This window comes from Astatotilapia calliptera, chromosome 3 (assembly GCF_900246225.1).
Source record: "Astatotilapia calliptera chromosome 3, fAstCal1.2, whole genome shotgun sequence".
Taxonomy (NCBI): domain Eukaryota; kingdom Metazoa; phylum Chordata; class Actinopteri; order Cichliformes; family Cichlidae; genus Astatotilapia; species Astatotilapia calliptera.
The window spans coordinates 47,104,969-47,118,306 of record NC_039304.1 but is presented as its reverse complement, the minus strand read 5'-3'; the positions used below and the strand labels follow the sequence as shown (position 1 = coordinate 47,118,306).

The window sequence follows — 13,338 nt, the reverse complement described above, 5'->3', positions numbered from 1 at the left end:
GCCCCATCTTATCTTAATGACCTTGTAGTACCATATCACCCTATTAGAGCACTTCGCTCTCGCTCTGCAGGCCTACTTGTTGTTCCTAGATTATTTAAAAGTAGAATGGGAGGGAGAGCCTTCAGTTTTCAGGCCCCTTTTCTGTGGAACCAGCTTCCAGTTTGGATTCGGGAGACAGACACTATCTCTACTTTTAAGATTATGTCACGGTCCTGGGTCTCCTGACCCAGCGTTTTTAGTTCTTTGTGATTTTCGTATTATTGTACTTGTGTGATTTATTCTATGGCTTCTAGTTTTGATCCCTTGCCCTTCATGTCTCCCTGTGTGCCCCTCTATGTATTTATGAGCCCTCGTCCCCCTTCGTGTTTATTCCGTGTCTCCCCTGCCTGTTATGTTGGTGTTCTACTCGTGCTCTCTCTCCTCCTGTCTGAACCTCTGTGCTCCCTGTTTCACCTCTCCCGTCAGTGTTCAGTTCACCCCGCCCTGTCTCGTTATGGTTATCAGTGTCACCTGTGTTCCCCGTGTGTTCCCACTCCCCTCGTTAACCCTCTGTGTATTTCTGTCTGCGTCTCCCTCTGTTCAGCGTGACGTCGTCCCTCATGCCGTGTGTGGATCTCCCTGTGTCTCTCTGTGAGTTCTTAGTTTGGTTTCCCAGTTTAGTTTAAGTTTGTATATTTGGTTCTGCCGGAAAATAAAGCTGAGTTTTGAGTTCATCCCCTCGTGCCTGTGAGTCCTGCATTTTGGGTCCTACTCCTGCCTGCCGCACGGCGATTCATGACAGTACGACGTCACCAGATATGGACCCAGCAGACTTACCCGGGGAGAGCGATCTGATACGTGTCCAACGCCTAGTCGAGTGGATAACTCACACTTCCAATACAAGGGCCAAGATTGTGGGGATAAATGCTATCGAAGCAATCCTCAAAGGAAATTCTCATCTCCGCCAGGTCAGTGGATGTTTGGACCTATTGGCCAATTTGAATAACGCCCGGGAGGCGGCGCGAACTCGGGAAATATCAGACTTGGCCCAGCAGCAACAGACAACAGCCACCCTGGAGCAGCCGCGTCAGTTTCACCGGCCGGATGTGGTTTTTCCCGGCCCTTTGGAGCCATCTGCGGGGAAAAAGAAACGGCATTCACGCCGCCGACGCGCCACCCCACAGCCGGACATTCAGCCTTCTAATTCACCTTCTGTGCTGCCAGAAGCTCCGTTAGCTCCCTCGCCGCCACCCGCAGCTCAGTTAGCTCCCTCGCCGCCACCCGCAGCTCAGTTAGCTCCCTCGCCGCCACCCGCAGCTCAGTCTCCTGTGTCCCCGCTAGCTCAGCCATTAACTCCACCACAAGCTCCATTTTCACCTCTACCATCGCTTCAGTCATCAGTTCGGTCTGCCACTCAGTCGCCCTTAGCTCCATCATCCACACTACCACCTGTTTCTCTTCCACCACAACCGTCACTACACCCAGCCACTCAGGCTGCTACTCAGTCAGTCATTCAACCCATAGCCCTGCCGTTAATATGCTCTGTAGCTGAGCCACTAGCCGCCCGACCCGCAGCCACTTCAGCCACTCCTCCACCCGTCACACCTCCACTACAACCATCACTGCAGTCTCTAGCGCAGTCACCTGCAGCTCTGCTTCCCCCAGTGCAGCCTCCAGTGTCCCCAGTGCAGCCTCCAGTGTCCCCAGTGCAGCCTCCAGTGTCCCCAGTGCAGCCTCCAGTGTCCCCAGTGCAGCCTCCTGCAGCCCTGCTTTCCCCAGTACAGTCTCCAGTGTCCCCAGTGCAGCCTCCTTTAGCACAGTCACCCACTCAACCACCAGCACCACAACCGTCACTACCTCTAGTTCATTCCCCTGTGAAGTCATTAACTCCACCACCGACTCCACTCTCACCACCACCGTTACTACAGACATCAGTTCAGTCCCCTGTGCAGTCATTTACTTCTCCACCGTTAGCAGCTCAGGTCCCCGTGTGTCCAGCAGCTCAGGTCCCCGTGTGTCCAGCAGCTCAGGTCCCCGTGTGTCCAGCAGCTCAGGTCCCCGTGTGTCCAGCAGCTCAGCTCGCACCTGAACCTTTGGCCCAGTTCCCCGTAGCAGTGCGGTTTTCTAGCCAGCTTAACATTGAGCCCGGGGTCCCAATCCTCTCTGGCTCTACATCGGCTCCTGCTGGAAGCTCGGATGAGCTCATCCAGGACTCCGTGGCTCCCACGCCGCCATCTACCTCGTCCGCTGGGGGTTCCAGTGAGCCCGGCCAGCACCTCCTCGTCTCCGCTGGAGGGTCCGAGAGGCCCGTTCAGCCTCTTGTCTCCGCTGGAGGGTCCGAGGGGCCCGTTCAGCCTCCTGTCTCCGCTGGAGGGTCCGAGGGGCCCGTTCAGCCTCCTGTCTCCGCTGGAGGGTCCGAGGGGCCCGTTCAGCCTCCTGTCTCCGCTGGGGGGTCCGGGGGGCCCGTTCAGCCTCCTGTCTCCGCTGGAGGGTCCGAGGGGCCCGTTCAGCCTCCTGTCTCCGCTGGAGGGTCCGAGGGGCCCGTTCAGCCTCCTGTCTCCGCTGGAGGGTCCGAGGGGCCCGTTCAGCCTCCTGTCTCCGCTGGAGGGCCCGAGGGGCCCGTTCAGCCTCACGCCGCATCAGCTGGAGGGCCCGAGGAGCCCGTCCAGCCTCACGCCGCATCAGCTAGAGGGCCCGAGGAGCCTGTCCAGCCGCCATCTGCGACCGCCTCGTCATCACCTGGCCCGGCTACATCCGCCTGTGCTTCTGCTACGCCTGGCCTGGCCTCAGCCTCTGCAACCTCGCCTGGCCCGGCCTCAGCCTCTGCAACCTCGCCTGGCCCGGCCTCAGCCTCTGCAACCTCGCCTGGCCCGGCCTCAGCCTCTGCAACCTCGCCTGGCCCGGCCTCAGCCTCTGCAACCTCGCCTGGCCCGGCCTCAGCCTCTGCAACCTCGCCTGGCCCGGCCTCCGAGTCTTCGTCTGCTGCAGCCTCTTCAGAGCCCTCGTCTGCCGCAGCCTCCTCATCAGAGCCCTCGTCTGCCGCAGCCTCCTCATCAGAGCCTTCGTCTGCCGCAGCCTCCTCATCAGAGCCTTCGTCTGCCGCAGCCTCCTCATCAGAGCCTTCGTCTGCCGCAGCCTCCTCATCAGAGCCTTCGTCTGCTCCAGCACCCTCATCAGCTGCTTCGTCTGCTCCAGCATCCTCATCAGCCGCTTCGTCTGCTCCAGCATCCTCATCAGCCGCTTCGTCTGGTCCAGCATCCTCATCAGCCGCCTCGTCTGGTCCAGCATCCTCATCAGCCGCCTCGTCTGGTCCAGCATCCTCATCAGCCGCCTCGTCTGGTCCAGCCTCCTCTTCTGCCGCCTCGTCTGGTCCAGCCTCCTCTTCTGCCGCCTCGTCTGGTCCAGCCTCCTCTTCTGCCGCCTCGTCTGGTCCAGCCTCCTCTTCTGCCGCCTCGTCTGGTCCAGCCTCCGCTTCTGCCGCCTCGTCTGGTCCAGCCTCCGCTTCTGCCGCCTCGTCTGGTCCAGCCTCCGCTTCTGCCGCCTCGTCTGGTCCAGCCTCCGCTTCTGCCGCCTCGTCTGGCCCTGCGCCCACCGGGCCATGGCCGGCACGCCTGGGACTGGAGGGCCGTCGCCGCCGCCGCTGCCTTCCGCGCGGTCGGCCTCCTGGACTGCTCCGTCGTCGCCGCCGCCGCTGCCTTCCGCGCGGTCGGCCTCCTGAACTGCTCCGTCGTCTCCTTCGCCGCCGCCGTTGCCTTCCGCGCGGTCGGCCTCCTGAACTGTTTCCGCGTCTCCGCCGTTGCCTTCCGCACGGTCGGCCCCCTGAACTGCTCTGTGTTTTGGGTTGTTTTCTTGGGCTCCGGTGTTTTCTATGCTCTTTGTTTTCTGTTCCGAGCCCTCCGTCCTGGGCCCCCGCCGCCCGCCCTGGGTTGTTTTCTGTTTGGTTTTGTTTTTCTGTGTTTGGGCTGTCTGGAGCCAGCCCTTGAGGGGGGGGTACTGTCACGGTCCTGGGTCTCCTGACCCAGCGTTTTTAGTTCTTTGTGATTTTCGTATTATTGTACTTGTGTGATTTATTCTATGGCTTCTAGTTTTGATCCCTTGCCCTTCATGTCTCCCTGTGTGCCCCTCTATGTATTTATGAGCCCTCGTCCCCCTTCGTGTTTATTCCGTGTCTCCCCTGCCTGTTATGTTGGTGTTCTACTCGTGCTCTCTCTCCTCCTGTCTGAACCTCTGTGCTCCCTGTTTCACCTCTCCCGTCAGTGTTCAGTTCACCCCGCCCTGTCTCGTTATGGTTATCAGTGTCACCTGTGTTCCCCGTGTGTTCCCACTCCCCTCGTTAACCCTCTGTGTATTTCTGTCTACGTCTCCCTCTGTTCAGCGTGACGTCGTCCCTCATGCCGTGTGTGGATCTCCCTGTGTCTCTCTGTGAGTTCTTAGTTTGGTTTCCCAGTTTAGTTTAAGTTTGTATATTTGGTTCTGCCGGAAAATAAAGCTGAGTTTTGAGTTCATCCCCTCGTGCCTGTGAGTCCTGCATTTTGGGTCCTACTCCTGCCTGCCGCACGGCGATTCATGACAGATTAGGCTTAAAACTTTCCTTTTTGCTAAAGCATATAGTTAGGGCTGGACCAGGTGACCCTGAATCCTCCCTTAGTTATGCTGCAATAGACGTAGGCTGCCGGGGATTCCCATGATGCATTGAGTTTTTCCTTTCCAGTCACCTTTCTCACTCACTATGTGTTAATAGACCTCTCTGCATTGAATCATATCTGTTATTAACCTCTGTCTCTCTTCCACAGCATGTCTTTTATCCTGTCTTCCTTCTCTCACCCCAACCGGTCACGGCAGATGCCCGCCCCTCCCTGAGCCTGGTTCTGCCAGAGGTTTCTTCCTGTTAAAAGGGAGTTTTTCCTTCCCACTATTGCCAAAGTGCTTGCTCATAGGGGGTCATATGATTGTTGGGTTTTTCTCTGTATCTATGAAGCACCTTGAGGCAACTTTTGTTGTGATTTGGCGCTATATAAATAAAATTGAATTGAATTGAAATTGAATCAGGATGTCCATACATGTTAAAAATTAGTCTGATCATCATATTTATGAACACATGTCACACAGTGGAAATTTGTGTTTTTATGTTTTATCAATCTGTGTATTGGTACATAGTGTTGATTTTATGATATTTATTTTGTGATATTTATATTGCATGTTTGTTTATTTATATTTATACGGCATGGTTTTATCCTCATATTTATATTATGTGTGTTAATGTTGTACCATGTTCCTTTAATCCACTGTGGACTAAACAGACAATTGTAGCCACCTGTGAGGTGGGGGCGTTCCCCAAGGTGGCCTATCAGCCGCCAGGTTGACCTGTTAAAGGGGATAGCGAGCGCAGAGACAAAGAGAGGAGTGACACACGAAAGGTGAGCAGGAGAAAAAGGAACGTGTGCAAGGCCGCACGTGTGTTGAAGGAACTGCTGCCTGACTGTGGGGTGCTGTTCGGCGATCCAGTCCCAACGGCAGGAACAGCAACAGTGGGTGGCGATGGCTGCAATTCACAACAGGGCATGGATGCCCTTCTGCCTGCATCTGACGGTGAGACGAGGGATGTCGTGTTCAGGTGTGGAGTGGGGCGGGACTGTGCGGCAACGCACTGTCAGGAGGAGACAGGTCTGCGATAGGAGCCTCCTCCCTGGTCTGCTGCTGGCGTGTTTTACCATCCCGGAAGAGAAGTTCCTCTCCTGTCTCTTTCAGATAAGGACCATTCGCCCATGTGTGGCTGGACTGTGGGATTATGGGACTGTGGGAGGGTAATTTTAGCATATGGAAAACATGTTTTAGCCTTGTTTTAATAGTGTATAGTTATTTCTGCCGGCAGGGTTTTTAGCGGGTTGCAACACTATTTTTATTGTATACGGGGAATTTTATCTTGTATTTGTGACTGTTTTTTTTTATTTTATGGAAATAAATGGTGTTTGAAGCCAGCTTAGTTTCTGTGCCCTGAGCGCTGACCCGCTCACTCCCCTTTCGCTTGTATGTATAAAGAGGTGGTGGTGAAGATTTAGGTCCACCAGTCTTAGCGGCATATTTAAGTAAATATATTTTTTAATAACGCGTTGAATAAAATACTGACATTTTATTAGGAACTGCACATGATCAGCTCGTTTATTCCTCAGAACAAACTGAGGAAGCATCACTGATGAGCTGCTTGTATTCATTAAAGTGTTTAAAGTCCAACATCTCCCTCTAGTGGTCATATATAAACCATGTGTGAGGACGGTGTTAATGTAAAATGTGAATCATAGTGTTCCAGTCAGTCATCAGTGTGTCTCTGCACAGCTGTAATTAAAATGTGTTCAGAGGGCCTCAGTGTCTGAATGGTTCCAGTTCAGCTCCATAACAGCAGCGTCCCTGGTTTAATTCCTGTGTTTCAGCTCATATCTGCCTCTCTCACTGAGGGGGACGTCCACTACATGGACATGGATTTGTTCATCAACCAAAATACAGATCACTGAGAGCAGAGGATAGATTGGATAGACGTTAGGTCCTCTTTAACGTTTGTGAATAAACTGTGAAGTTTCACTGAGTACAATGTGCTTTATTGATCCTCATATAAAACTTATTACTTTTTAATACATGGGCATTGCAATGTGACATATTTAAGAATAGATTCTTTAATGAAACGGCACTACTTCCGGGGCATCAGTTGTACCACCGTGTCTGTACTAAGAAAGAAACAGGACATCTTCAGAAGAAGACGGAGGACTTTACTAGGTGTGACGGTGACAGAAATATATACATGTGTTTTTTATAATGTTATCACATGTAGTGAGACACCCACAGTCTTTGTACTTATAGATAAACCACAGACTCAGAGGAAGAGGGCGGGCTTTACTTGGTGTCAGTGACAGAAATGAAAAAAAGCTCAAATGAGTGAGAAGGACGATGAAGGAAACATCTGTGCTGTGTCTGCTCTGTAAGTAGAATCTCTGTGTTTGTTTGAATTCTTGTACTTTGACTGTCTGCTCTCCTGATAACTGATGATGGAGGAGAAGACATGAAAAACAAATCAGGCTGAATTCAAGTTCAAACACCACGAGGACCAACTGCAGGTCTGAACTGACTCTTTATCTTTGCTCAGGAGTCGAGGAAACACAGCAGGCAGTGAAAAGATCAAATCATTCACTCATTATATCAACACAGCTGCACAGTGGACACATGACTTTACTGTGGTATTTTTTAAGCTAATATATTGTGTATATTCACAGTGTAGTCACGTGAACATATATATTTTTATTATTAATATATTCATATAATTTTGTTAACTTTCAGAGCTGCTATTTAAAAATGCCAAACTAGAGGTAGAAGAAAAAATTGTGAGATTTTGAATAGTTGCTTTTCAGCATCTGCTGTTGAAATGATTGTAGTATTAGAGGCATCATAACGGTCCAGTTGTTAGTGCTGTTTGTGTTGAGTTGTTCTTTATGTTCACCTAAAATCAACCTGAGTGTCATTTCTCTTTAGTTCTGATCTCACTGCTGAGCTGCACAACAAACCAAGGTCAGTAACCTTCTTCTGTCACCTGATTAATACTCACTGATTTGACCTGATCTGGTTCAAGTAGTGATAATGTCATATGTCAGCACTCGAGATGTGATGCAGAGGCAAGTTGAACTGAAGGCTTTTTATCAGCACTTTATTGAGCTGATAAAAAACAGATTTTGACAAAAGCAAACAGTGATCATCAGTTTTTCATTTTAACCCTCACAGCTCGTCTGACTGTGAGTCCCAGCAGCTCTCAGTTCTTTGAAGGAGACTTTGTGTCTCTGAGCTGTGAGGAGGACGACAGCTCTGCTGGATGGACTCTGAGGAGAAACACAAATGCAAGACAGAGGACTCAATGTGGAGATGGGTGGGGAAAACCAGCTGGTTTGACCTGTAACCTCACTGTTTTTCCATGGGACAGTGGAGTTTATTGGTGTGAGTCCAGAGAGGGTCCCATCAGTAACATGGTTAACCTGACAGTCACTGGTAAGCTGAGTGTGTGGAGTTAGTGTTGATGAAGCTGTGTGTAAATGGATGAAATGCTGTAGTTTGTCTCTGTGTTGAGGTGGATCAGTGATCCTGCAGAGTCCTGTCCTCCCTGTGATGGAGGGAGATGACGTCACTCTGCTCTGTAAAACAAAGACCACTCCCTCCAACCTCCCAGCTGCTTTCTATAAAGATGGCTCCCTCATCAGGAAGCAGCCTACAGGTCACATGACCATCCAGCATGTTTCCAGGTCTGATGAAGGCCTCTACAAGTGTGACATCAGCGGTCATGGAGAGTCTCCATCCAGCTGGATCACTGTCACAGGTGACACACTCACCTGTCTGTGTTTCTGCAGCTTTCAACATTCACAATGTGACGACAACTTAGTGACTGTGTTTGCTTTATTTTAGACAAACACACCACCACACCTCCACCTACATCCACACCTCCACCTACATCCACACCTCCACCTACATCCACACCTCCTCCATCACTCTCTCCTGCGGTTCTCTCTGTGTCGTCATTTGTTGGATCATTCTGTTTTGTGGTTCTACTGGTGTTACTGGTTCTGCTGGTGAGACGATATGTTCACAGGAAACTCGAAGGTGAGACTCAGCGTTGTTCATTTTAAAAACAGGAAGGATCATGTAGACATCATTTGGAGTTAAAGATCATTTTAAATTCCTTCTCAGCGTCTTTACTTAAATTCTTAGCCTGACTTTAATAAAGTTAATAATTTTGTAGTTTCTGTGACATCCTAATGTGTTGAAACTTCACCCTGATGATGAACGCTTACAGCTCTGTGAGTGTGGTTGGTCACTTATGCCTGTATTTCCTATATTTAATGCATCAAAAACATTTCCCGGCTTCTCTGCTCTCTCTGTTCCTCCTGATGAACGCAAAACTGAATTTAACAACCAAAATCATATTTTTTTAGTCTTTCTCCTAAAACACTCGGTAAACGTTACTTTCAAACTGAACAAAATTAATTTGTTAATGTTTTTTGTCTTTAGCAAAATTTTGTGTGAGTCACAGCAACCTGCAGTGTGTTTTCATGATAATGAAGAATCAACATCACCTCTTCATAACACCAGCTACATATACTCAGAAGCACAAGACACTTCTCTTTTGGCTAATAATAGTGTTCATGCTGTGAGAACATGTTTGCTTTGAGCTTTGTGGTGAAGCGCGTCAGTGTGGAAATAATGGCAGCTTCGTGGTTGTGCACCTTTCTTGTTCTTAGAGACACCTCGCTTTTCTGTGTGCTTGTTGGCAAAAAAAAGAAGAAAAACTGTAAAAAGGTGCATAAAAGTAATTAATATTAAATAATAAAACTTATTTATGTGGCTGTATTGCAATAATATCACAACGCTGTTGCAGTTGTACCTGCAATAATTTTAATGTGTTTTATTCTACAGAGAGTGAACCAGCTGCTTTTGATCTGTCACAGAGAACTGAATATGTCAGTTATTGACTAAAAACCATCAGAACGTGGTCCAGGTACAGCTGCTTTTTATCTTTCACTTTGGACGGAGAAAAGCTATCTGCTCACCTTGTTTCCATTCACCATGCTAAGCTAAGCTAACCGCATCAGGACTTGTGAAACAGACTTCTCATCACTGTCACACAAAAAAAATCTTTTGCGTTAGTACCGACTCAGATCGACTCAACATGATTTGATTTGGATCAAGTAATTTTTTCATTATAGTCTAGTACCATAGACTATAATGGTACTAGACTCACATTATAGTCTAATGTGAGTGGTCATCGCAACAAAGGTGGGTGACAAGGCCATAATAGACCTGCTGCTCGGTCTGTGGCTCTTCATCAGATTTGGGGACCACAGCGTTGTTTTTTCTTTGCTATTTCAATTTCTGGGTTTCACAAATGGTGTGACGCTCTCAAGACTCATCGAGGGACGGCACAGACAGTCCAATCGGTCGCATGCAGTTTGTTGACATGATACTTTCAGATGGCCTTGGATAGTATCACAGTGCAGTAGATACTAAAAAAGTACCGGATACCAGTTACTATGACCTAATGGAAAACCCTGACAGATGTGGCGAGCTAACCTGAGTAGGTACTAATGGAAAAGTATTTCCTGAATAACTGACCTGCTCCTTTAATGAGATATGAGCAGCAGGAAGTGAGGGCAGTTACAGATGTGTGTTCCTCTTTATTCCTCTCAGAATAAAACTAGCTCCTACAAGTGTATTTTGTGTCACACTAAATATAATGTTTTTGTGATAATGTTCTAGAAAACGTTTTTGTCTACTTTTTGATAAGTAAGAAACACTTTGGACAGTACAAACAGAACCTGACAGAAGCCAGTTTCTATTGAAATGTAAAGAAGAAGAAAAAATGGTGATAATCTTTGTTTACAGAGGACCTGTTCTGGTGTTTCTTATTTTTTTTTGTCATATGCCTCATGTTCCTCTTGTGGATGTTTGTATTGAACAAAGTTTCTATTAATGGGTTCAGTGTATATAAATGTAACTGTGAACCTAAAGCTCAGGCTGCAACTCTAAACTAATCCCTAATATGACAGATAAGCTCCAGGGAACAGAGGGAAAACAGACAGGGAATGCAGAGGGAATAAATTCAAAGTAAAAATTCAAGGTAAAAACTGAAGCTGAGAGAAGAAACAAACTAGAAGAAATCATGTGATCAAAGTTAAAGATCAGCACAGATCTGTGAGCTCTAGGTTTGAAGAAGCAGCTAAAGTGTGAACAGAATGGAAGCTCTGTGATTTGTATCGGAGCTGGTTCCCAGTAAAGTCTAAACTGGGACTGTGTGTGATGCAGAGAGATGGAGATTGGAGTTCTTTACTGAACTAAAAAGCTTGTAATCATGTTTCCTGTTGTTCTAACTGTTTGTGTTTGTGTTCAGACTTTAAACCAGAGCCAGATGTCGTCTACTCTTCACTGAAGTAGTCCACCAGTCCAACCACTGATGTCCAGCTGCTGGTCTCTAACTGGTCCCCCCAGCACCTCAGACCAGAGGACATTCACATGCTAACAAGACTTCTGTGGGTTTCACAAAGGTCTCAGATGGAAAACTGGAGTTCTGGTTTGGTTCTGGCTAAATGACACATACCTCTATTAACTGAAGAAAACAAAGAATAAAGACTAAACCACAACCTCAGCCTAAATACAACCGGAGCATCAACCTGTGTCTTTAAATCTTCTTTTATTTGTGTTTGAGACTGAAGAGTGTTATCTCTTTGTTTACTCAGTCACCTAGAAACCAACCAGCAGCCACTGGCATGGTGAAAAAGTTTTATAATTTTTCCACTTTTCTGAGTAAATAAATATAATTGCCTGGTAGTAGTTATTTGTATTTTTTCCACCTCTTCAATTAATTTTTAAATATTAATAAACAAGTCAATAAAGAATTATTTTTACTGATGGTATGAGTTGCAAGATCTTTGGGTTGATATTGTTACAGCATCACCTTAATCACAAACTACGCCATTGTTGATCTAAAACTCATCATAAAATTCAATGAGATAAGATGGGTAAAGGAGAGACATGAAATGATCATGAACAAGCATGTCCAATTCAGCTTTGGAGACAACAGTCCTGACTTTAGCCATATTTCTTAAATGGTAAAAGCTAGAGTGGGTTACAGACTTGATGTGAGCATAAAAAGTCAAATATTGGTCAAAAAATAACCAAAGAGTCTGAGCAGCAGCTTTTACCATGGATGAGAAAGAACCCAGATGTGAACAGTGTTCTTCAATAGTTGACTTTAGTTTCCACAAAGCATTGTTGTTACAGCAGAACGGCTGATGTTTAACAACAGTTTAACCCTTAATTGACCAAGGTTCCAAGATAATTAATTGCTATGAACTGGTGGTAGTGTGGACTTGAGGCAGCCAGGTATCCCAGAATGCATTTCAATTCAATTTTATTTATATAGTGCCAAATCACAACAACAGTTGCCTCAAGGTGTTTTATACTGTAAGGTAGACCCTACAATAATACATCATTTCAATTCACAAGCAACAATGGTGGTGGTGATCTAAACTGTAAGTAAAAGTTTTAAAATTTTTCTGTCACCAACTACACTTTAAATATTGTTTTGATATTGAATGTAGTGGCGTAATCTTCACATGTGTGCTCAGGTTGTCAGCATAGAACGTGTTCGCTAAAGTGCTCCATTCTTTTCGGTAATTTCGTTAGCTCTGCTAACAGTCAGCTGATAGTTCCATATGTTGCATCTGCAGATTCTTATTTTCACCAACGTGTCATGATTCGGCTGTGGCGTGGATCTAGGAACCAAATGCAGGACAGTCAGACGGAGGAATAAACTCAAAGAGGCTGCTTTACTGCAGTTGCAGAAAAATTCCATAAACAATAAACTTGCAATAACAAACCAATACCAATGCTAAATACTGAGAAACCTTGAGAAAAGAGACTAGGGACGAGAAGCATGGAGGGAAACACACACACACACAGAGCGTAAGGGTACGAGGCAACAACGAGCACTGGAGGACATACACACAGGCAGGAACATGAGGGAACAGGTGGAAACACAGCTGGAACTAATTTGGCAGGACAAGGCAAGGTAAGTGTAACGCAATCTGTACTTACGCCAAACCTTTAATGCGTGGAAATCAGGACTGTTGACCTTGGGCAGTTCACTAGGTGTCAGTGTCATCAATTTCACCCCGATGTTTAACCCAGAATCACAGTTTCTCTAAAAATAGGTTACAAGAAATCAAATGTATCCCAAATACCTGTATCCTGTCAGAAGCTAGTTTCGTAAAGGAGATTGGTAGTAGCTGCTCCACCACAGGAACAATAAGGCTTCCAGCACACAATGGACACCACACTTACTTAACATAAACACATTTATTAGACACAATTTTAAATAATAAACCCCTTTTTTTGTAGTGTCTTTCCACTCAGTGTCATGAGAAAAATAAAACAAATAAATAAACAAAATCAAATATGTATCCTTTAAGGTCCTTTGGCCAAAAGAAAATCACCTGAGCTCAGGGAAAAATAAAGCGCATCGTTGGGGCCCTTTGAATTGTTCCTACCGCTCTGTTGGAACGGTGTAGCATCCAATAATAGCATCCAGCAAGCAGCAACGACCATCTATTTGCCAGGACGGTCCGGCAGAGTCATCAGATGAGGACTTCCACAAGGCAGTTCATCCAGTAGGATCCAGGGCACCAAAAGGGCAAACAAACCAGCCTACACACAAGTGTGCAGAAGAATTAACTGAAATGTTCATAAGTCTCAGTACCACTGACTCAGTGTCCATGTCACTAACGGCTTATTTAACAGACTTACCATTATAATAATACAGGTTTGTCAAAATAA

The 13,338-nt window shown here is 46.9% G+C and overlaps 1 long non-coding RNA gene across 1 annotated transcript; it reads right to left on the bottom strand.

Moving 5' to 3' along the window:
• Positions 1-11,953: 11,953 nt before the first annotated feature.
• LOC113011116 (uncharacterized) lies at positions 11,954-13,121 on the bottom strand. The gene is made up of 3 exons (XR_003270461.1): positions 13,053-13,121; positions 12,601-12,706; positions 11,954-12,278 (listed from the first exon to the last, which is right to left on the bottom strand). It is a non-coding gene; the product is annotated as an uncharacterized LOC113011116 (long non-coding RNA).
• Between the last annotated feature and the right edge of the window lie 217 nt (positions 13,122-13,338).